This window comes from Salvia hispanica, chromosome 6 (assembly GCF_029641045.1).
Source record: "Salvia hispanica isolate PSC_SH4W2 chromosome 6, Shi_PSC_v1, whole genome shotgun sequence".
NCBI lineage: Eukaryota > Viridiplantae > Streptophyta > Magnoliopsida > Lamiales > Lamiaceae > Salvia > Salvia hispanica.
In genome coordinates, this window is record NC_142697.1 from 34671543 (window position 1) to 34697441 (window position 25899).

At 39.5% G+C, this 25899-nt stretch overlaps 1 protein-coding gene, 1 long non-coding RNA gene and 1 pseudogene across 3 annotated transcripts in view; 2 read left to right on the forward strand and 1 right to left on the reverse strand.

Annotated features, from left to right (window-relative positions):
* On the forward strand, positions 1–20480 carry LOC148923688 (uncharacterized; annotated as a pseudogene). The gene is made up of 7 exons (XR_016132888.1): positions 1–69; positions 777–1533; positions 1653–1825; positions 16716–16947; positions 17128–17330; positions 17931–19920; positions 20013–20480. The product of XR_016132888.1 is annotated as an uncharacterized LOC148923688 (transcript).
* LOC148923689 (uncharacterized) lies at positions 9677–11545 on the reverse strand. Its single transcript, XR_016132548.1, has 2 exons — positions 10609–11545; positions 9677–9871 (listed from the first exon to the last, which is right to left on the reverse strand). It is a non-coding gene; the product is annotated as an uncharacterized LOC148923689 (long non-coding RNA).
* Positions 17279–25899, forward strand: part of LOC125200422 (uncharacterized) — a 16071-nt gene continuing 7450 nt past the window's right edge. The window contains exon 1 of the mRNA XM_089061208.1: positions 17279–17330. The gene's annotated coding sequence lies outside the window, so the exon portion shown is untranslated. The remainder of the gene's footprint in view (positions 17331–25899) is intronic.

Below are 25899 nucleotides of genomic sequence, written 5' to 3' on the forward strand. Positions count from 1 at the left end.
ATGGAGAATCTTACTTTTTTCTTTGCTCTTTTAATCTTGTTATTGAATAGCTTTGCTGTTAAGGATGAAGTTCCTTAAGTCGGATAGTTCGCGTCGAACGTCGTGGGAGCTTTTTCCCGTCGATCAATCTGGTGTCAAATTTAGGGATAAAAGGTAGTCGCCGGAGCTTTGCCGATCGATCAAACCAGGAATGATACGATAAAAGCGTAAACATAAAATAAAGGGATAATTGATATTTCTTAATGAATAATGAGAGTAACAATAGCCCTATTTATAATAGGGATACTAACTTAGTGAGCAAGACAAAAGACTTAGATATATGGAAAATATAGGAAAGATACACTAAATCAATAATTGACTAAATAATAGGGTAGAGAGAATATTCATAAAGATATCTCGTATCATTTGCCTTCTCCTTGAATTCTGTCACTGTTAAGGACCTTCTCCTTAATTGCGATCGGCAGCGTGTTTGCGGCGATCGTAAAGTGTTTCGGCGTCTGGCACAGGGTCGGCGGAAATAATAGTTTCGAGTTGTGCGCGGGTTCTTCCCGTCAGGAAATACGATAACTAGGCGGATGATAGAATACTCCGGCGTCAAATAATAATTCATTAATTGATTGGATGATCTCCATTATGAAAATAGTCCCACATATTTATAATATGGAGAGATACAAAAAGATATTCTATCATCTCCTAAAATAAATGCATCAAATCTAATCTAATCTTAACCAGTATATTATAAAGATACTAAGTAATAATAATGAGAAATAAAGAAGATATGTCTCGTATCAGTCAACGATAAAAATGCACTTATTTCCTTCAAAAACTCCATCACTTCCGACCCTTATGCTATCTTGAGCACCAATTGGTCGCAAAACACGCTGCCGATCGCAATAAAGAAGATATGTCCGCAATAAAGAAGATATGTCGTGCGGCCTCAAACACGGTCGTGTCACTGCTCTCAATCTCTCTCGATACGACCTTGCTGGAACTGTTGCTCCACATCTCGGAAACCTAACGTTCCTTAGATGTTTGGACATCAGTAACAACAATTTTATGGGGATCTTACCGTTTGAGCTCTCTAAACTGCGTCGTTTGAAGGTGATGAATGTGGGAGCAAATTCATTCACCGGAGAAATACCAACATGGTTGGGCAGTTTACCTCCATTGGAGGAACTCTATCTGTTCAATAACTCTTTCTTTGGTAGAATTCCTTCATCTTTGTCTAAGCTCCAGATGTTACAAATATTACATTTGTCTAATAATCAATTTAGTGGGACTATACCCAATGGTATTTTCAACGTGTCATCCCTTAGAGATATTAGAATAGGATATAATAGCCTATCAGGTTTGCTCCCAAGTGATATGTGCAATAATATTCTTTCTCCTTAGAAACAAATTTGAAGGGAAGATTCCGCCAAATATATGGAAATGCACACGTCTTGAGAAGTTGTCATTATCCTTCAACAATTTTAGTGGCAACATCCCAAGCGAAATTGGAAAATTGAGCATGCTTAAAGAATTGTACTTGGGGTACAATAGTGGTTTTCAAGGTACAAATATTTCTTCTTTCATTATGTAAAATTATAGAGACCAATCATTATGTGATGCAATATGTTTATGAACGCGCTCTTTTGTTCTTATTCATAAAGTTTAAACAATACATTTATAATAAATAGAATCTGCTGATATATAACAATCACGGGAGGAATTCCATCGGAAGTAGGGAATCTTTCAAGACTAGAGATATTAAATATTGACGCCGCTTCTCTAACAAGAGATATCCCACTTTCAATCTCCAACATGTCTTCCTTGACAGACTTGAGTTTATCTTACAATAGTTTGACATGAAGTATCCCAATTTTCAAAAATATTCAGAAATTGTATCTCAATAACAACAAGCTCACAGGTACTTGCTTCATCAAATCAATTTTATGATATACATTTACGGATCTCAATTGAAAACTTAAATCAGGTCCGGTTAGTTCTTATATTTTTTTACGAAAATTGTTGGAAATATAACTTGAGGTGTCCCAATTTATGTTGGGAAGAGAATGTGTGAAGTCCCAACCTATTGGGAAGAGAATACCATTTATAATCTAGAGTTCCAATGAATATAGTTCCTAGGTATATTTATATCTAGAGTCCTGTAAATTCCTATGTAGAATGTATCTCAAATAACAATTCAAATCAATCAAAATGTAGTCTTCAAGAGTTCTTGTGTTTTATTTTCCGCATTTTACTTTTCAACATGGTATCAGAGCAAGTTCGATCCTCCGTATGGATCGATCTCTGTTTCTATATCAAAAAAAAAAACCAAAAAAAAAAAATGATAGGTCCTTGACCTATCGAGCCTGAGCACCACGATTTGAACGAACAAATATTGGAAAAGATAAACCCTAGTTGAGGTGCTAGGGGGCGATTTCAGCCAGAACCGAGAATGAGAACAAGTAATTAACTTTATTTCTCAATGAATGAAAATACGATAGAATTCTATTATATAGAATTCTAAACCCTAACACAATCTTGCTAATCAAGAAAGATAATTAAAATAAAAGACTACAAAAAGATATGGAAAATAACTAAAGATAACTAACTAAAATAAAGGATACTCTTTATCAAATAAATTCATGAAAGATATATTCGAGATGATCTTCGGCAATATCTGCTGAATCGAGGACCCTATCAACTCCCCCACTGTTGAAAACCACCTTGCCCTCAAGGTGGAAGGCAAAATAAGAACGGCCGTAGTGATTTTCTCTCCTGAAATTGATAGCAAGTGAAGGCAAACAAAATCAAGCATCCGATACAATGCAAATACCCCATTAAAGAACACCACAACCACCAAATCAGGTCCTCTGTGATAATAACATGCTGTTAACTTTGCCTGCGTTTGCATAGAAAAGTCATTTTGTGGAATAACTGGTCATTCTCATCAAGCTCGTCTCCATTAGCACCAACATCATTCCCTTTCTTCAAATTAACATCAGTACTTTCTCTTCCAATAACTTCAATGTCGGACAACCCATAGTTCAAGGCTCGGCTGGAAAATGGATCGTCCGGTGGTATGGTGCGAGCATCGCCGTATAGATTAAGGAGGACCGTTGCATCACCCCAAACTCCTGTAAAATCTCCCGGGTCAAAAATGAGCACTCCTTGCTGCACATCAAACCGAAGAATTTCACACCCCCATCGTGTTGAAGCAGTAGAGAGAGTCGGCGACACCTGCCATTTTACATCAGTATCAGAATTCCTCCAGAATGATCCTAGTTCTCGGCATGGTCGAGACAAGGATACTTCGTGGCCCGAACTGGACTTGCGCGCATATCCGGTGGAGGACTCGGCTGACTTGTGGCTGTTGCGCGTGTTTGGAGCAGCGGCAAAGGCTGAAGTTATTTGCAACAGTGGCTGCGTGTTCGTGACAGGAGTGTTGATCCGTGACAGCAGCGAGTCCACGGCAGGAGCAGTAGCAACATGGCTAGAGCTGATCAGTGAGAGTTCCCGATCACTATTAAGGAAATTCTGTATTGGAAAAGACTCAATAGCCAAGGGAACTTCACCAAGTTTTGCACGATCAATCAAAAGAGGAGCACCATTATGAAACTCATCATCAATGAAATTTTCCTCATTATCATCCATTCCAAAGGTAGCTGACTGACTAGATTCATATAAAGAATGGGCAATGAACCCTCCAACCTTAGTTTCAATAGCGACGAGCGCATCAACCACTTTAACGTCATTCACTGTCTCCTCCAAATTCTCAAATGGGATGACGTTGCACGGAGGCTCCTCAAGTGTAGAGAGTTGCCTGTATCATTAGCAATAACAACCTCTTCACTATCGAGGGCGACTAATTGCCTTTCATCGGCCGTCTCTGTTAAATCTGGAGAAAAATGGTAATAGACTGCCACCAAGAAATCCAACCACGACCCATCAACATTATTTTTTTGATAATCACGAAACCAATCTAACGCCGGTTGTTCAATAATTTTTTCAACCACGGCCAGACGAACTGATTCGTCAGTTACAAAATAATTAAAATAGTCTTGAATACCGAAAATCCAACCTAGAGGGTCATCTCCGTTGAAGAGAGGTGCCGCGCTTTGAATATGGGGAACAAATTCTCCAGTAGTGCGTGACGGCGGAGGTCTCCACGTCCGATTCGACGAAGCTACCGTTGGCTGCAGGGGCTGGACTGGCGAGTTGCTGCTGTTGCAGGGAAGTGTGCGACACTGACGGCTCTCATCGGGTGGCCGAGTATGCCACGTCGAAAGCTGAGGCGAGCACACGTCGAGGCTGTCCGGGGGCTCCTCGGTCAACGATCGCTACTCGAACCTTGTTGGCATGATATTTGTGGTTGGAGCGTTGATTAATTGGTGTAATTCCACAAGCAACTCACTAATATGTTGAAGAGTGTGGTGTTGTGATGCACCAAGAAAACACATGGTAATTCTAGAATAGATTGGCGTCAGAGAGGGAGAGAGTAGTCTCGACGTTTGTTTATGGTGTTCAAGCAACAAAAGCTAAGGTTTCAATAGTTGACGTGAATTTGAGAGAAATTGATTATGGTGGGAGAAGAGTAAATCAGTGGAAGCACCAGTTGATAGGTCCTTGACCTATCGAGCCTGAGCACCACAATTTGAACGAACAAATATTGGAAAAGATAAACCTAGTTGAGGTGCTAGGGGGCGATTTCAGCCAGAACCGAGAATGAGAACAAGTAATTAACTTTATTTCTCAATGAATGAAAATACGATAGAATTCTATTATATAGAATTCTAAACCCTAACACAATCTTGCTAATCAAGAAAGATAATTAAAATAAAAGACTACTAAAAGATATGGAAAATAACTAAAGATAACTAACTAAAATAAAGGATACTCTTTATCAAATAAATTCATGAAAGATATATTGGAGATGATCTTCGGCAATATCTGCTGAATCGAGGACCCTATCAAAAAACCTTTCGGAAAAACATCAAGGAAGGGTGCCAGATCTGTGTTCGTTTATGGCTGGATCTGTTTTCTTTTGGTCAAAACTCAAAACTCAAACCAAACCAAAAAATCAAGAGAGAGTGATGGTCAGGAAACTGTGGAGAAATTGATGAACTATCCGGCAAGAGGGTGAGCAGAGCTACACTGCCGGGCTGTTCCAAAATTGACAGGAAAGGCAGTAGCGGTAGTGGAGCCGAGAAGAAGGCAGAGGATCCTCCCCTAACCGAGAAGATGGCAGAATAGATGCTGCCGGTAGTGAGGAGCCAAGAAGGCTGCTATGGCCGAGAAGAATGGCTGACAGTAGAAGCAGTAGCAACACCACAAAGGCTTCTAGAGAAGCGGTGGTCGGCGTAAGAAGCTGACATCGGAAAAATGAGAAGAAGAAATGTCGAGAAGATGGCCGGCCCCATCGAGAGAGGAGAAGCTACTGTCAAAGAGGGGGCCAGCCGGGAGAGGTGCGAACTAACATTATAATTGCAGAAGTGTTTGGCCGAGGGGGAGATATCATCCACTACAAACAATCTTATTCCTAGTTTAATCTCTCTGAAAATGGCACCCAAGGCCGAGAAGAAGCCCACCGCTGAGAAGCCCCCGCTGCAGAGAAGGCCCAGGCGGAGAAGAAGCCGAAGGCAGGGAAGAAGCTGCCGAGAAGGCGAGACGTCAACAAGACAGCCCGACAAACTAGTTCTATATCCGGAGATAAAATCCGTATTCAAGAAACGTCCGGCCGAGGGGGAGATTAAGGCATGCGACCGGACGATTCCCCTATCTTAACAATGGAGAGAGACGCTCCACAACCAGCATCCAATCCATCGGCTTGAAACTATCGCCGCAGCAGCCTCAAAATCAGGAGAGGAGTGTACTAATTACGGTTCAGCTGATGATGCAGAGAAGATGGAGTTGTCGGTTTGTCCGGCCGAGGGGGAGAGAATTATGCGACCGAACAATTCCTCTCCAAACCTATGTTGGCCGTGTAGGCCAAAGACGACCGCGCCGGTGAGAGAAGAAAAGGCTGCAGAAGCTCAGCCTACACGCCGATGGAGCGTCAAACATGTGGCGCGAAAGGATAGATGACAGAATGAGGCGAGGGAGGTAGCCACCAGAACAAAGAAATAGCCGACGAGTTATCTGGCTGAGAGGGCGAGATAATAACCAACCAGACAACTCGTCTTCAGAGTGAACGGATTGCTACGCCGCCGCAGTGTAGCTGAAGAAGGAGGAAGCACTGAAATGTTTAGATTCAGTACACATAGGATGGGTTGAGACAGGGAGAGACGAGGAGGAGCCTGCACACGGTCGGCGGAGGCGCAGCGATCGTCAGAAAGAGGCGCTTGAGCAGCTGCAGCGGAGCAGCCCCGCCTGCCTCGCGCACTCGAAATACTGCGTTATCGGCATCTCACTCGTATTCTCCTAGTTGCCAAACGCCGGAATCTACCAACTCTTCTTGTAATTTTCTGTGCTCATCAGAAAGAGAAATAATGATGGTGGCTGATTGAGAGTTGGAGGCATTATCATTAAAGTGGGTACGTGGCATTAATTAAAGGGACGGTGGCTCCTTGAAAAGAAGAAAAATTTGAGCTAGTCGGGCTCAAGAAAGAAAAAAATGAAAAGATGATGGCTCATGGTTTGAGCTGTGGAAAGGACCGAGAATGGTCTTTCAAAAATGAATGAAATTGGCTCATGGTTTGAGCTGTGAATGAAACTGTGAATGAAACTGTGATACGGCACATTCCCTAGGATTATCTCCATATCTCTTATTTAGTTAGTTATTGATTTCCTATATCTTTCCATATATTATTAGGATCTTTATTTTCTTGTTCCCTAAGTCAGAGTAGTATTATAAATAGGAGATATTGTATTCTTCTATTTCAATCAAGAAATATCAATTATCCTTTATTTTTACTTTTACGCATTTATCATATATCCTTGGTTTGATCGACCGGCAAAGCTCCGGCGACTGCCTTTTATTCCATAATTTGACGCCGGATTGATCGACGGGCAAAAGCTCCCGCGACGTTCGACGCGAATTATTCAAGTTAAGGAACTTCATCCTTAACAAATTGGTGCTTTCATCGTGATCTCTTCCTCCCATCCATGACTTTTGAGAAAGAAATCTATCTATCTTACCTATGTGACCAAATATTGGTTGCCATCAACAGAATACACAAGAAGCTGGACAGGTATGACGAGTTTCTCCCGTCGTATACAACTCCGGTGATTTCCTACGATGCGGCTCACCCATGGCAGCAGCAGGAGCGTGCCTCCTTTTACCAGCCAGACTGGTACCATCCTCCACCAGATCCAGACCCGCCTTATGCCGAGATAGAATCTCATCTCTCCGTCACCGATCGTTGCGTGGACAGCCTCCGTCCGCCTGATTTTCCTGAGCCGGAACGACCGAATGTTCACCTGGATTGGCAGCAGCCAACCTCAGTCCACCAGCCGCCGCCTCCAATCACCTTCCTGCAGCCGCCTCTAACAGCTGCCGCTACCGCCGCCTGCCTACTCCCGCAAACCTACCAAAAACAGCCGCTGCACGATTCTAATAAGTTCTTGTGATGCTAAGAAGTTGATACAAATGAAGAAGGATAAGTCTTTTGAGTTGAAAATTACAAAAGATAATAATGATTTATTGAAGGAGAATAGCGTAGATGACGTAGAGGAAATTCTTATAGTGGATCATCATGCTGCAAATGTTGATATGTTTGCCTTAAAAGAAGTCGATGAAGTTTCGCATGGAAAAGTCATGATTATTTCCTCTGGACTATTGGAGTCAACCTCTATGGTAGAGCACTTTCTTTCAACTATGGGCAATGAACTTTTCGCATTTGGGACTCATGGTCCAAGCAGCGAAAGTAAAATGTTAATTGCGCTTCTTGAAGGAATTCACTTCGTAGCTTCTCTTGAAGCCATTGCACTGAGTACTCAAGCTGGTCGCCGAGGAATATATGAAGGGAGACACTTCGTCATTCGGTGTCCATTTGATCCTGGAGGAGATATATCCCATTTGACTTATGTTATCAACGACTCTGTTTATTGCTTTGCTTCGTGATTTCCACCTTGAGGACAAGGTGGATTTTAACCGTGGGGGAGTTGATACGGCATATTCCCTAGGATTATCTCCATATCTCTTATTTAGTTAGTTATTGATTTCCTATATCTTTCCATATATTATTAGGATCTTTATTTTCTTGTTCCCTAAGTCAGAGTAGTATTATAAATAGGAGATATTGTATTCTTCTATTTCAATCAAGAAATATCAATTATCCTTTTATTTCACTTTTACGCATTTATCATATATCCTTGGTTTGATCGACCGGCAAAGCTCCGGCGACTGCCTTTTATTCCATAATTTGACGCCGGATTGATCGACGGGCAAAAGCTCCCGCGACGTTCGACGCGAATTATTCGAGTTAAGGAACTTCATCCTTAACAAACTGGCTCATGGTTTGAGTTGGGAATGAAATTGGCTCATGGTTTGAGTTGGAATGGACCGAGAATGGTCTGGAATTAACTCCTTGACATGAGTTAAAACTGTCAGAATGGCTCCTAATGGCACGAGCCAAAACTGCCGAAGATGGCTCCTATGGCATGAGCTAAAACTGCTGAAGAAGACTCCTTGACACGAGTTAAAACTGCCAACCAAAAATTGAAGAGCTCTATGACACGAGTTAAAATTGTCAACAAAAAATTGAAGGAGCTCCTTGATAAGAGTCTAAACTTTCAATGAAAAGTGAAGAACTCCTGAATACGAGTATAAACTATTTATCAAAATGAAGATAGTGCAAGTTAAGTGTCGAAAAAACTCAATACTTAACTTGAGGGAGAGTGTTGGAAATATAACTTGAGGTGTCCCAATTTATGTTGGGAAGAGAATGTGTGAAGTCCCAACCTATTGGGAAGAGAATACCATTTATAATCTAGAGTTCCAATGAGTATAGTTCCTAGGTATATTTATATCTAGAGTTTTATAAATTCCTATGTAGAATGTATCTCAAATAACAATTCAAATCAATCAAAATGTAGCCTTCAAGAGTTCTTGTGTTTTATTTTCCGCATTTTACTTTTCAACTACTTTTCAACAAAAATATTCATCATTATAAAATTTTCTTTTTGTATTACTACCTCCGTATTGAGAAAATAAATTTTTTTAAAACGACACGAGTTTTAGTGCACAATTGATAAAATAAGAGAAAATAATTGGTAAAGTAAGAGAGAGAGGAAGAAAAAATGAGTAAAGAAGATAAATCAAGAGACTAAGTAGTGGAAATAGTGGATTGTGGGGCTACTTCCTAAAATAGAAAGTTTAGAAAGTTTCTATTTTCAAGAGACGGCTCAGAATGAAAATAATTTATATTTTTAAAAATGAAGGTAGTATTTTTTATGATGACTAAACAAAAACATACAATTTTATGTACAATTATGATATATATAAATGAATTTAGCAAACTTTTATTAAATTAATTTTTATGTTTTGTTGTTGTAGATTTTTAATTTAGCAATTTTTTGCTATTCTATTAAGGGCATAATAGTCTATTTTTACAAAAAAAGTTATTTATAGTGGCTACAGTTGGGTTATGTCACGACCGCACTTTCTAAGGATAGAAAGCTCGGTTGATCGCGACTAGGGGAGGATGAAAGAAGCGGGGAAGAAAGGGGGAAAACGGTGGCACAACTGAACTTGAACTGAAATAACTTGGAATAATATATATCAGAATGCATAATACAAGGAGTGTAAACTCGACTTTTGCATTGCAGCGGAAGAGTCAAGAGCAGATGACATCGTGTATGGAGACACGACGCATCCAAGTACTATTCTATCGAAGGATCTTCATTTGTCTATGCTCAACACCGCCCGCCGTCATCGCTGCTCAACCTGCACATTTTTAAAACATATGCAGGGCTGAGTACTTGGTGTACTCAGTGGACACGTGCCGAAATATATTTTACTGAAAAGAAAATACTGGTTTTGTCAAGCCACTACTGAGTGAGCTCGGGGTTTTATCTTAAAAGGCCCGAGGACACTAAATCATTTTCCTTGTCATTATCAAAAGCGATCTGCTGTTCTATTTTCCTGGAACTAATGCCATATCTGAAACTGAGTGAACCGGGTATGTATGGGCTGACCCCACTTACAAACCTGCATTCACTAATTCCTGGGGAACCGAAATTCACGAACTTCTGGTCTAGTAGGGACGTCGCCCTTGTTAGACAAACAGATAGGCAAAGTTCAAAACAAAACTTGGCAAGACAAAACATACTGATAACTAAAATAACTGAAAGCATTCGTACTGGGAACGTAAATAACTGTACTGTATTCAAACTGCAATTCATACTGGGAACATAAACAACTCAAAGCATATCATATAAGGCTCACGTAATATCATTTCAAAATAGCACTTTTCATAAAAACTGTACTTTAAACATAATACTTCTCATAAAAACTGTAACATACTTTAAACTGAAAGCTCACTAAAAATATACTTCTCGTAAAAACTGTAACATTAACAGAAAGTCCACGTAAAAACACTTTAGTTCGAAAGCCCACAATATCACAATAGAAGCTCGTAAAATACTTTGCGCAAAAACTGTAACTTTTACTAGAAAGCCCACCTTGTTCGCTTAATTTCCTTTACTTGAATTTCTCGCTCTGATCTTAACTTGCGGAGATAGTCCTTTGTGAAAAACATAACATAACAACATACTAATTAGACTCGAGACAAAATCTCATACTTATAGGAATGCATGCCCCTAATTAATTTCTTTTATTATTTGCTTACTACTTGGAAAATTCTAGAACTTGCATATTAATTAAATCGGGAAATTTAATTAATAGCACTTCTTTATTAAACTTAATTATTTTCATGGCTCGAGAACGTCGTATCTTTTTCCTCCCATTTCCTTAGTGGCCGTTCGAGGCGTCGCGGGGCGACGCCGGTCGGCTTTCGCGTCTCCCACTTTACTACTTTATTTTTTTTTTTTTTTTTTTTCGGAAATCTAAATAAATTATTCGGAATTTAATTAATTGAGTTCCAACTCAATCCTTAAATAAATTCCACTCCAACATGAATAATTCTCGGCCCAAACAAACACCATTTCCGGCCCAATGTAAATTCCTCAATTTACTTCTTAAGAGGCCCAGCTTCGTTAAATAAAATCAATTCTTGTCCAAGATAGGGAGTCCAATAAATTAATCTCCTACTACTCCTATGGCCCGGTTATCAAACCAAAGTGAATCAGCCCAAACATAGCCCTGTTTTTCTCACTTAGTAAAAATGATTCATAATTCCCTTTTCTCACCCCAAATTTCTCTTGCCCTAGCTCTGCAAATCCTACTCCAAATCGATGCCACCGGCACCGCGGTCGCCGTCCTCCGCCGCCTCCTCCGGCGGCGCTTCTCTTCCTCGGCGAAATCGCCGTCAACCGCCCATCTCCGTCCAGCACTCTCCCTCTCTCTCTCGGCTGAATTTGCCAGCGGCAGCCCGTCAGCTCTGTGCTCACGATTTCCGTCGAGCTCAGCGACACCATCGCCGGAGTCGCAGTGCCTCCTCGCCGGCTCCTTTCCCCCCACAAATTCAATCCCTAAAATTTATTTCCCTAAATTGAGAATGAGGAGCTGAGCCTCCATCCCCTTCCTCACGACCTCTCCGGCGCCGCTACCTCGATGGGAATTTCGGAGTTCCGTCAGCGCTGGCTCCCACGCCGTCCTTCACTTCGCTACGGGAGCGGCAGCTCCTCTCGCCGCCGTCCCTTGTCGTCCGCCTCCTCCGTGAGGCAGCCACGACACTTACCGGAGGCTCACGCCCCCGCTTCCTCTGCCCTCCGGCGAGCGCTCTTCCTTCCCGGCGAATCAGTGGTGGAGAGGAGGCATCGCCTCCGTCGCGACGGCTCCACCTCGCCGTTCGCCGCTGCTCTGCGCCGAGCTCTCCGCCGAGTTTTCTCTCGCCGTCGAGCTCTTTCTCCATCAAGCTCTCCGGAAGGCAGCGATCTTTACTCGGCGGCGCCGACGCCAGCCGCCGCTGCCTCGCGCAGCTGCTCCCGCAGCGCCACCCCTACAGCCAGTTCTCCGGAGCTCCGTTGTCATTCGATCGCACTAAGCTAAGCTTTCTAACTCCCATTATCTAGTTCATTATGTTGAGTTCATTTCTGGCAGTAGCTTTGTGGTAAAGAAGTTCTTGACTATGGGGTGCTAAAGCTTTGATCTTCCTTAGGCAGTAGCTTATGATATTTCTTGTACTAAATTGTGTGATGTGGAAATCCTAAAGCTCTAAGTTCTTGAGCATGAGGTTCTAATATGATGCAGAGGGGAGTATTTTGATTACCTTGCTTGTGGATTCCTCTTGTTTGTTGAGATACTTCTAGGCTCACTGCCACTCCCTTCACTCTCCTTGCTCCTTCTCTAAATTTTTGGTGTTTAAAGGTGGTGAGAAGGATTTGTGTAACTCCGGAAACGATTCTGTGCACCTATATATATACTAAATTCTGGAGTTGGTTGGGATTTGGTCAAGGGTGTGTGCAGAGAGCAAATCTGCTCTCTTGGCTTCTTCTTGTTTAGACCTTAATGGAGTTTATTTTCTTGTTGCAGCTCACCTTTTGGGATTTGGTCAAGATTTTGATCAGGGACAGCCAACTCTTCCTTGGCTCTTTGTTAACTACTTTTGACATTTTGTGTAGGTGTACTCATCTTCAATAACTCCTCCTTGTTTGAATGCTGCAGGTTTGCAGGCTGTTGGAAAAAAAAACATGGCTGTCTCATCTCTACTTTGCAGTTTGGGAGGGGACTTGGGCTGCCAGCTACTGTCCGAGACGGGCTTGATGCCTCGGGCCCAACGGGCTGATCGGATAGGGCCAACTTATTGGGCTTAAAAAGGGCGTGATGCGGTTCACAGGATTAGGCCCATTGTTTATAGTCTTATGATTATAGTCATGATCTTTCTTTCTCAAACTCACAAATTTATGCACTAAATTTTGTATAATCTGAAACATGTTCTTGATCCATTATTTATCTTGGGCTTAACTTCTCTTGTATTAAACGAAAATGAAAATACTCTTGGTCAATCTTAAATGTCCAAATTCTCCTTTGATCGTCTTAACGATCATCTTAAAAAAAAATTTCTAGCCATTCGGCGTCCCTTTTAGAAGAGCTTAAAAGATGTTCAAAAGTCGGGGTGTTACATTCTACCCACCTTAAAAAAAAAATTCGTCCCGAAATTTGGTTACGTCCTTTAAAACGTTTTATATTTCTCCTTAATCTCATTCCAATCCTCATGTAGCCTCTTCTTGTCTGCGGTGTTTTCCTAACACACCTTTACTGAAGGAATCGACCAATCCTTAACTATTGCGCCCATCGGCCAAAAATTTACTTCAAGCTTCTCTTCATAGCTCTAGTCTATTTTTTTTCCTGATCTCCTCTTTAGTTCTTTCTCATATTTTACTCTTGATATTCTCATCGTTTTTATCGCTCGGGAAAGCGGTAGTGATCTTGGAAATTATTCCATCAAGTTCGAGGTCGAACCACGTTCTAGTAAGCATGCATCCTAAGACACTCTATGTTCTGAGAGAAACGTCTAAGTTCTCTATTCTATAGGTCTCACTGTTTGAGAACTCGACTCATAAAAGATATATTGTACTTTTCAACTCTTTAACTGAGAGTAAACGTTACTGTAGAAAAACTTTTTAACTTTCACTTTGCAAATCAAAACTATTTTTCTCACTTTAAATCTCAAAAACTTTTACTGGAGAAACTAATCATAATTTCTCAAAATTCAAAACTCACTATTTTCCATTTAAAACTGAAATCTATCCCTAAAAGGGAATACGCTACACCTTTCTTTAAAACTGAAAACTGTCCACATAGGGAATACACTTCCTTTACTACAAAAACTTTTTTTAAAATTCCTTTCTATTTCAAAAAGTAAAGTTACCTCCATTCCTGGTTGAGCGTGATGAGTCGGGGTGTTGAGCCTTTGACGTTTAACCTGTTAGTCTAGAGGTACGATTCTAGACTAAGACTGAAATGAGACTCTTGGGTCCAGAGCAGGAAGAAATTGCATTCTGTGTCTATGGAATTACTAATCTAATCATCAACCTCCTCCCCCGTGCTGTGCCTTCTCTGCTCCCCTTTCAACCGAAATACTAAGAGGGTGGTTTTATATAAATTTAATCATATTTTGTCAATTATTTAGCGCGTTTATATCTACTTCTCTACTATGTTAGTATGTTGACCATTTTGTTAAGAATGTGTAGAAAAAGGTATAAAACATGTGGAAATGCAGCAGCCTTAGTTTGAGATAATTTTTACTGGAGATTTTGAAGTCTTATCAGCCCCTAATGCATATCAATCTCTTCGTCTTTGAAAGAGCTTCGCGTGGGTATCTCGCACGCCCCAATCGGAGTTCGGTAGAAGAAGTTATAGTCGTTATAAGAACACTGCGTTGTCCAGAAACTTTCACGCGGCCGGGTGAATTAATCCCTGTACATTCACCCGGCCTAGTACGTTGTTTTGGCCTATTCTTTTTCCAAAAACGCGATTTTTTATGGGGGATTAAAGGAAAAAACGCCTAGGGTTGCATATACGGGATTTATTCTACACCTACCGCCTCTAACACTCACACATACCCCCAAGAATCTTTGAGAGAGAGAATTGAAGATTGAAGACTTCGAATCGGAAGATTGAAGTTGTCATTCCGTAGATTCATTCTCACAGGAGTATCTTAATCTTTTCTCCATGTATTTCATAGAACCTTTTGTTTCAAACATGGTTTTTGTGAAGAACATGAATAGCTAAACATTTATTGTAGAATTCTTGATGATGATGCACTATTTCATACTCCCTCCGTTTCGCCATAGTTGAGGCGAAACTTTTCGGCACGGAGTTTTAAAAATGAATATTGGTTGTGTTAAATAAATAGATAAAAAAGTAAGAGAGAGGAAAATGTAGAGAAAATAAAGTAGAGAGAATAAAGTAAGAGTTAGAAAAAAGTTAACGTATAAGAAAATGACTCAACTATGAAGAAACTTCCCGAAATGGTAAAATGACTCAACTATAGTGAAACGGAGGGAGTAGTTTTTATCCAATTGATTTTGTTCTTACCTTGCTCTTGTAGTTATTTGATTATTCGTGGGTTTATTCCTTTCAATTGTTTGATCACCATTTGATTGTGTAGGATTAATTAGATTAATCGGGAGATGAAATAATTAATCTAGAAATAAAAATAGTCCACACCTTAATACAATAGAACTCTGGGAGAGTTGAGGTTTTGAGTGAGGTCTTTGACCTTATCGAGCTTTTGGGAGTTAGGGGTTTAGGGTTAGAAGGGGACTTCAATCTTAGCACCTAATCTATAGGTTTCTCACCTCGACATGGGGTTTAATCTATAATTGTGGTCGACTTAATAACTCTGGAGACACCAAAAGGCAAGGCAATTTGATTGAATAAGAGCTTGGAATTGTGCATCGAATCCTTGTGTTCTACAATTTTTCTCCATATTATCTTCTCACTTTGTGTTTACTTTTACTTGTTTGATTGCTTATTATTTATTATATGCTTTTATTAATGTTAGAACAACCAAACTTTTCCCGATTGTCTAGATAGTAGTTGAGATTTGTTCGTGATAGTTAAGTTGATACAAATTTGTGGGATAATTATACTCTTGCTTGTTAATTGCTACACTAGCCCCGTACACTTGCGCATATCACTTGTGTTGAAATAGGTCGAGTCACTGATGAAGCTGTTAGTGTTTAAAAAATGTGTCATCTTCGGTGGAATAATCCAAAAATAAAATGTGTCACTTTAATGACACCAAAGTCATTTTGTAGGGATAGAGAATGAAACATAAGTCTCGCTATGCATAATTGTCATAACAAAATATCTTTTACTCCACACCAACACCGACAGTCTATCGTGGAAATTAAAGACCACAATACTTGGTGGTAAATAAAGTTTGCCCATAATAGAAGTGCAACAAGTTCAGTTGAGACGACACCAACAGCCCATTGTGGAATTTAAAGACCACAATACCTAGTGGTAGATAAATTCTGATCAAAATAGGAGTGTGACATTGTTACAATGGAGCACGTTGGTGTCTATATAAAGAGTGCAATCCATCGCCCCAAATGAAAACAAGTAGGTAGCAAAATAATAATGGGGACTTCTACCTTTTCCTTTGTTCTTTCAATTTTAATATTCAATAGCTTTGCCCTCTCCTTGAATTCCATCACAGATAAACAATCACTTATTTTCTTCAAAAACTCCATCACTTCCGACCCTTATGCTATCTTGAGCACCAATTGGGCACAAAACACATCAGTTTGTAGTTGGATTGGTGTGTCGTGCGGCCTCAAACACGGCCGTGTCACTGCTCTCAATCTCTCTCGATACGACCTTGCTGGAACCGTTGCTCCACATCTCGGAAACCTTACGTTTCTAAGATATTTGGACATCAGTTCTAACAGTTTCATGGGTATCTTACTCTTTGAGCTCTCTAAACTGCATCGTTTGAAGGTGATGAATGTGGGAGGAAATTCATTCACCGGAGAAATACCAACTTGGTTGGGCAGTTTACCTCAACTTGAGGAACTCTATCTGTACAACAACTCTTTCTTAGGTACAATTCCTGAGTCCTTGTTTAACAATTCCATGCTACAAATATTAAAGGTATATAGTAATCAGTTGAGTGGGCACATACCACATGGTATTTTCAATGTGTCATCACTTAGAGAAATTAAAATTGGAAATAATAGCCTATCAGGATGGCTCCCAATTGATATGTGCAACAATACGCCCAACATCAAATTCTTGTCAATCTCTTTTAACCAATTTGAAGGGCAGATTCCGTCAAATATATGGAAATGCACGCATCTTGAAAAGTTGTCATTATCTTTTAACAATTTTAGTGGCAACATCCCAAGTGAAATTGGAAGGTTGAGCATGCTTACGGAATTGTACTTGGGGTACAACAGTGGTTTTCAAAGTACAAATATTTCTTCTTTCTTCAATATGTGAAATTATAGAGTCCAATCATTATGTGATGCAATATGTTTATGCTTGCGTGTTATTTGTTCTTATTCATAAAGTATAAATGATACATTTATATATATCAAATTGATTGTATTGATGTATAACAATCACAGGAGGAGTTCCATCGGAAATAGGGAATCTTTCAAGGCTAGCGAAGTTAAATATTGCCAGCGCTTCTCTAAAAGGAGATATCCCATTTTCAATCTTCAACATTCTTCCTTGACAATGCTGAGTTTATCTGACAATAGTTTGACAGGTAGTGTCCCAATTTTCCAAAATCTTCAGGAATTGTATCTCCATAACAACAAGTTCACAGGTACTTGCTTCCAAAATCAATTATATGATAGAAAATTATATTGAAAATACAAAACTTTAATCTAGTCCGGTTAGTTCTTACTCCCTCCGTCCAAAAAAAATAGGGCACTTTGTGAATGACACGAGTTTTAATATAGAATTGGTAAAGTAAGAGAGAAGTAGTGTTAGTGGAATGTAGGGTCTATACTATTATTACGAGAGAAGGAAAAAAGTAAGAGTGAAGTTGTTGAAAACTTTCCTTTTTTGAATGTGCCCTATTTTTTGTGACGGAGGGAGTATATTTTTACAAAAATATTGGTCATTATAAAAATTTTCGTTTTGTATTATTTTTTATGATAACTAAAAAAAAAAAATTTTATGAACAATTATGATATATATAAATGAATTAAGACCAGATGAAAACTTTACCAAAAAGCTACAAACTTTTATTTAATTCATATTTATGTTTTGTTGGTTTAGATTTTTAATTTATCTATTTTTTGCCATTCTATTAAGGGCAAAATAGTCTATATTTACAAAAAAAGTTATTACCATTAATAGATACTCTCTCCGTCTCATAAAAAATGTTAGTAATCTTATTTATGTTAGACATGTACCGCAGGTGAATTACCACAAGAAATTGGCACTCTACCAATACTTGAGAGATTCTATGTGCTTGGCAATTCCTTATACGGATTGATCCCATCTTCCATATTCAACATATCAACTTTGAAGGGTTTAGGAGTTACATTTAATGAGTTTTCAGGTACTCTTCCATCAGATTTGGGGAACTCACTAATCAATATTGAAGAGCTCCTTTTGGATTCTAACAAACTCAGTGGCTCAATTCCAAGCACTATTGCCAATGCTTCTAAACTTACCATCTTGGAAATGGCTGACAACTCATTTGGTGGCTCTATACCCCACTTAGGTAATTTGAAGCTCCTAAAATCACTTCTCCTTTCGGAAAACAATTTGAGTGGAGCAGATTTCACAACTCAGGAATTAACATTTCTCTCTTCATTAACTAATTGTCGACATTTGAAGTACGTGCAAGTAAGTAACAATCCACTAAATGGCATCCTACCCACTTCACTAGGAAACTTTTCCTCATCTCTTGAGGTTATTGAAGTAGAAAACTGCAGCATCACTAGTGTCATTCCTTCTCAAATAGGAAATTTAAGCAGTTTGCTATATCTAGATTTGGCAAGAAATCAGCTGAGTGGACTCATTCCACCAACAATTGGGAAAATGAAGCAACTCCAAATACTACATCTTGATGGCAATCGATTGGTAGGGTCTATCCCTAACCAACTTTGCCAAATGAATCATTTGGGGGAGTTGGGCCTAAGCATGAACATGCTTGTGGGTCCCATACCTAAATGCTTAGGTGATGTTAAATCCTTGAGAGTCATTAACTTAGGTTTCAACCAATTGAATTCTAGCATTCCTCCAAACTTGTGGATTCTCACAGACCTTCTTACTTTCAGCTTGTCCTCCAATCGTTTGAGTGGTCAATTGCCGTCTGAGCTTGGAAATTTCAAGTTAATCGTTTATTTGGATTTGTCGTCTAATCAATTTTCAGGAAATATTCCCACCTTGATAGATGGTTGCCAATCATTAGAGTTTCTTAACATATCAAATAATTTTTTTAGCGGATCCATTCCTCAATCCTTGGGAAATGTTAAAGGTTTGACAACATTGGATTTATCTCACAATAATCTTTCTGGAACAATACCCAAGTCCTTAGAAGACCTCCTCTTTCTTGAAACTTTTAATATTTTCAACAACAAATTGGAGGGAAAAATCCAGATGGTGGTCGTTTTCGTAACTTCAGTGCTTTTTCTTTTTCCCATAATATAGCTCTTTGTGGTCCAGCAATATATCAAGTACCATCTTGTCAAGAAAATCATCATAGATCATGGTTAAAGAAACTCATGGTGCCATTAGTGATTTTAGGTGTTATTGTGGTGATTGTGATGTTTGTTCTCGTATGGATGCATAAGCAGAAAAATGTACCACTCTTGGTCGATATTTCACCACAAACTACTGAATGCAGAAGAATTTCGTACAAAGAACTTGAAAGAGGAACAAGTTCATTTAGTGAAACCAACCTAGCTACTTGGAAGAGGTAGTTTTGGTTCTGTATTTGAAGCAACACTTTCCGATGGATTGAAAGTTGCAGTAGAAGTGTTCAACTTGAAACTACAAGGAGCACCAAGGAGCTTTGATGTTGAAACTGCAATATTGAGCCGCATTCGACACAGAAACTTAGTTCGAGTTATTGGATGTTGTTGTAATATGGAGTTTAAAGCATTGATTCTCACACATATGCCGAACGGGAGCTTAGAGAAATGGTTACATTCTGGCATGTATGGTTTGGAACTTATAACAACGGCTGAAAATAGCAATAGATGTTGCAGCAGCCTTGGAATATCTTCACCATGGCCATACATTTCAAGTTGTACACTGTGATTTAAAGCCAAGCAATGTGTTGATTGATCAAGACATGATTGCTGATCTTGCTGATTTTGATATTTCCAAGCTTTTTGATGGAGGGGAAACTTTCATCCAAACACAAACAGTGGCGACGTTTGGCTATGCAGCACCAGGTGATGCACGATGCTCCGACTTAAATTTCATCGTATATAAATGTTTTAACCTTATCCTAACAAAAAAGTTTGAATACGTGTGATACAATTAGAGTTTGGAATGGAAGGCATAGTGTCAATTGATGATATGTTCAATGAAGAAAAGAACTTAAAACAGTGGGTGAGTGAAGCACTTGAGCAAAATGTAGCTGTTGAAGTGGTGGCGAATGCGTTGTTAGCAAGGGAAGATCAACATTACTCTGCTAAGGAGAAATGCATCTTATCGACATTTGAATTGGCAACGAAATGTTTAGCCGTTCCAGCAGATGAAAGAATCAACATGATTGAAGTAGTTGCTGCTTTGCACAAGATCCATGCCACATTTGTAGCAGCTACTGAAATGCGTCGTCCCCGATATGCTTTTCCTATAAGTATTCGCAACAACGCGATTTGATTCTGGTATATAGTACAGCTTGTACTGGATTTTCTATAAAAATTTATCAGTTGAAAGATGTATTGATATATTAAGTCCGCAGTATAATTAAAATAAGCAATGCAATATTGTACGTTTCTATTAATCATATTTAATTTCATATTATAGTTTGATTCACTACAAATAAATTATTTTAGTGACACAAAAACTGAAGCATTGGTGGTATATTTAGAAACACAAATTAGCGTCCTTCATTGTGTTAAAAAATATCCTTAATATATAGTTGATGATTTACTAAGCACTTTCGTATTCTTTTCTTCCTTTCCTTATTTTCTTTTTTCTTAATTCAGAATATCCAACAATCATGAAAAATCATGTGGCGTGATTGCCTTTTCATGTCCAGAATAATGCCTTAATTCCTCAAATAAATTTTCTACCAATATGGAAAAAAATTGTGCACAAATCACTATTTTATCTTTTGGAAAAATTTTTATTAAGTGTGCTGTGACGCCCCATCTTTCTCCACCTTTTTGTTACTGAAGGTTTATTCGAAAGAACGTGTAGACGACTAGCCGAATGTCATCTTTATCATACCAAGGTGTTGATCACTAAAATAGTTTAAATTCCTAAAAGTTAATAATGAAAGTCAATATTGAATGTCTATTATGAAAAATACGATGAAACGAAGAAGGGTCCATAAATATACACAATTTTAAGGTGAAACATTTTTGGTTACAACGTCAATATTTGGTACTGAGTATTTATTGCCAAGATTACAACCACGAAGATACTAAATTATGGGAATGTTTTAGAAGAAGATATATGTGATGTGATGATATCCTTCAATAATAAAATGTAACCCATACCCAATTTGATCAAAAGAGATTCGAGTAGTTTATGAAAGAGAAGCCGCTCAAAGTAGAGTTTTCAGTTACAAAACTATACATATAAACACAACCATCCCTAGATATCATTTGTTCCACAATAAAGAAATATAGAAATAGAGAGTCAGTGAGCTTAAACCTTCAAGAAGTGGAGATTTACCATTGATATCAAGTTTCAAGAGTTCCAATTTGGGGATTTTTTATTCAAAGATGTGAGCTGAAAATAATTATGTTGGGCTTGACTTTTAAGTAAAGCTTGGGCCAACTTTTTATAATAATTGGTGCTTGGGCGTAGACTAATTAAAAGAAGGAATGGGCTTGAAATGTTTACATAGTTTTCATGAATGACTTGTTCATTACCGGCTCTAAATTGTTTTTTTGGAATTTTTAACTTATTATGGCCTAAAAACCAAAACCTTTCCCCCTTAAATTTGGTAAGTTAAATTTGGGCTATATTGGAAATGATACGACTTATTTTTGGACTAGAAACAATATCAATTACATTTTAAGATCCATTAAAGATCACACATATCTAATTTTTTACACCAAATCCAAACACAAAAAATTATTTATATATTTCACAATCACGGGAAAGTGATTGTTATCCTAAATCTACACTTTCTTAATAGCCTTACAATTTCGCGTGCATACAATTTGTGGAATTTTATCTATATTGATTTTCATATTTGTGAATTTAATTGATACCACATAATGGAGTAGTTCTATTATCTGGTACTATATTCGATTACATTATTTTAATTGATTCTTGTATATAGTATAGCTTACGCGTTCTGGATTTTCTATAAAAATTTATCAGTTGAAAGATGTATTGATACATTAAATCAGCAGTATAATTAAAATAAGCAATGCAATATTGTACATTTCTATTAATCAATATTGAATGTCATTTATGAAAAATATGAGGAAAGGAAGAAGGGTCCATAAATAAACATAAAATAAGGTGAAACATTTTTGGTTACAACGTCAACACTTTGGTACTGAGTATTTCTAGCCAAGATTATGTTACGAGCACCCTTCGATTCACGAAGAATTCCTGACAACGTCACTCTCAACACACAAATCCGGCGCCTCTGATGTCGAGGTCGGCGGGGGAAATTCAATGGCTGGCGCGGAAATCTCCTCCGTCGGCAGCAGTTAGGTTTTCAAGTGTATTGCACGAATGATATGGGCAAAATATTTCTTCATTCATTGAATGACGATAGAATGATATAATCTCTCCTATTTATAATAGGAGAATACTACTAGACTAAGAAACAAATATGATACTATGAATCAAAAGATAACTAACTAAAAAGATATGGAAGATATGGTGAATCAAAATATACTAATTAATTAGGGAAACCTAAGATATGGAGATCGTAACAACTCTCCCACGGTTGAAATCCACCTTGTCCTCAAGGTGGGAACCACGAAGCAACGAAGAGAGTTGAAATCAGATGCTTTGGTACATCTCCTCCTGGATCAAATGGATACTGAACAACTGAACTTCTCCCTTCATCACCTCCATAAAAAATTAACCAAGACGGACTAATGTGGTCGTCAAAAGGTGAACGTCTCCATTTGCACAATTCTGCATCCGGAACGTGTAAAGCGAGTTGGAGAAGTCCCAAGTTTTCCTCATAATCAAATTCTTGATCCTTCACTCTACCGCTTGTGATGCTCTTCGGTCTAAAGGAAGAATAGGCTCCTAACGTGCCACACAATTCTGCCACATACACCAAATTTTTCCCTATATATTCTTGCACCAAAGGATAGCCAATTCTCAAGCATACACCCTCCTCATCAGACTCATTTTCTTGAAGCAAAAACCTGAAATCCCCTTCGATATGTAAGAAGGCAACAGCAGACAGCGGCATTGTTGTTATGGCGTTAATCTCATCAGAGCTGCACGAAAGATATATATCCTCTGAAGATGAAACTTGGTGGTCTTCGGGGCTCGCATCTCTATCCTCCTCTACTCCGTGAAGCAAGGCAATTGATAGATTCGATACACCAGCCACATCTAAATTAGATGCACCATGATCATCTACTTCGTCCACCTCTATTTCTAATCTAGAGTCCATTAAAAACGAACTTCCCAGATTGTCACTACGCTCCACCACCATCTCATTGTTAGGAGAATAATCGAAATCTTTGGCATTATCAAATGAATATTCCATATGAGGATCCAAACTCGGTGAATCAAACATTTCTTCCTCTTGTTCCCCCATTTCATTCGTATTTGAAGCGTACTTCGACGATTGTGAATGAGTAATGACTTCTCCAAGGCATCTTTCCTTATGTAGTGGATTCCGAGAGCAATGCAGTTGTGGTGGCTGCGGCAGGGGTCGGAAAATACAGTCAGGGGGCTCCATACGCGCTGGTTGTTCATGTGACTGGTATCCCTTCTGTCCCGGCATGTCCCAGCAGGTGGGGTGGTGCAACGATGATGGCTGTTGTCGCAGAGGCCCGCCGGTCGGGGGTTGAGGGTTGTAAGCCGAAAATCCTTGTTGAATGGGCCTTTCAGGCGGACCCAAGCACGTGGGTTGGCGTCTTGGGGCTGCGTGTGTCTGCTGCTGCTTCCCGTAGGCGTGCCGACGCCGCTGGACGGGCCAGCGACTTGGGGGTGAGCGTTGCGGTGGCGGCCAGCCGGGAGGCTGTTCATAGCAGGGGCGAAGAGGAGTAGCTTGTTGATAGGAATCAGTCTCGTAGTTGGACGAGTTACCCCTGGGAAAAGACAAGTAGTGCGGCTGCGTATATAGTGGTGGGTCCCAGCTGGTCCGACGACACCTGGGCGGTGGTGGTGGTGACCAGGCGGCATTATTAACTCCCGCTTCGAAGCCTGCATAGCGCTGCTGTCTATGTGTTGATTTTAATACCTGCAATTTTGTCACACGTCGCTCGATTTCGTCGAAACGTTATTCCAACCTTGAAGTAGCGGCATCCAATTGATCGAGCAATTGTTCATAGCATCTCATTTTGTTGTAGTTGCGTGACATGATGAAGTTGAATGGCAGCGGTGAAGCTCGGCGGTGGGAGGTGATCGGTGGTATTTTTATTTGGTGAAGAAGGTAACTCCTTTTTTTTTTAATTGATTGGTGAGATATGGGATGAAAAAGATGGAGGATGAGTACGGATGAAAGCACCAGTTTGTTACGAGCACCCTTCGATTCACGAAGAATTCCTGACAACGTCACTCTCAACACACAAATCCGGCGCCTCTGATGTCGAGGTCGGCGGGGAAAATTCAATGGCTGGCGCGGAAATCTCCTCCGTCGGCAGCAGTTAGGTTTTCAAGTGTATTGCACGAATGATATGGGCAAAATATTCCTTCATTCATTGAATGACGATAGAATGATATAGTCTCTCCTATTTATAATAGGAGAATACTACTAGACTAAGAAACAAATATACGAATGATACTATGAATCAAAAGATAACTAACTAAAAAGATATGGAAGATATGGTGAATCAAAATATACTAATTAATTAGGGAAACCTAAGATATGGAGATCGTAACAGATTACAACCACAAAGATACTAAATTATGGGAATGTTTTAGAAGAGGATACATGTGATATGATGATATCCTACAATAATAGAATGTAACCAATACCCAATTTGATCCAAAGAGATTAAGTAGTTTATGAAAGAGAAGCCAAACATATAGCTCAAAGTAGAGTTTTCAGTTACAAAACTATATACTCCAAATAAACACAACCATCCCTAGATATAATTTGTTTCACAATCAAGAATGTGAGGTAAATGGACCCCAATGGTGTTTGGGCTTGGTGAATTAAATGCTTTGGGCTGATGTAATTCTAGGCCCAGAACTTGTGCAATGGCCCAATTATTATTATGGCTCGTTACTTACCTGGGAGAGCCGATTGCTGCCGCGTGGCAACTCCACGAGGATCGTGCTCCTGAGCCGTTGGATCTGGAGCTGTGTTTGTTATTTGAGACAAGTCTAGTGACTTCTCCCATTCGATTGATTCACTCTCTCTCTTTCAGATTTTGAGCTCCTCCTTCTCTCAAGAACTCTCTCTCTCTCTCATCTCTGTTTTTGCCGATCTTCTTCTCCGGTCACTTCTTCTCTCTGATAAAGTGAGCGAAGAATGTAGATCCTTCAACTCCTGTGTTGATAGATCAGTTAGCCATCTCGAACGGTTAAGTTTGAATCTGACGATTGGGTGAAGATCTTCTGGCGATTCCTTGAGTATAGAGAGATCTATGACCTCTAGATCTTACGGAGGTGATTCTGAGTTGTGATTGTGATCTCGTGTGAGAGGGGGCGGGTGCAAAGTAGCAATCGGTAGACTCCTAGGGTTTTGGGGTCTGGTTTGTCTCGTTGTGCTCCCTCGTGACTTTTGCTGAAGATAGGGGAGGTTCTTGGCCCGTGTGAAGTTGCTTCTGCAACCTGAGCCAAAAGTCCCGCGGTTTTCTATCTTGTTTGTCATTCCTTGTTACAGATCCTTTAGGATCTTATTTCTTGTCTTACTAACAGTCTACTTGAGTGTGCATGTCAAGTTCTAAGGATCTAGCTATGGAGTCAGAACCGGTCATAGATTCTGATTAGTGTTAGGGTTTCCTTTGTAACCTGTAGCATCTATAGATTATTTAGTTCGATTGTACACCTTGTATTTTGGCTTGTAACTCTGAGATTAGCCATCTCAGATCTATTGC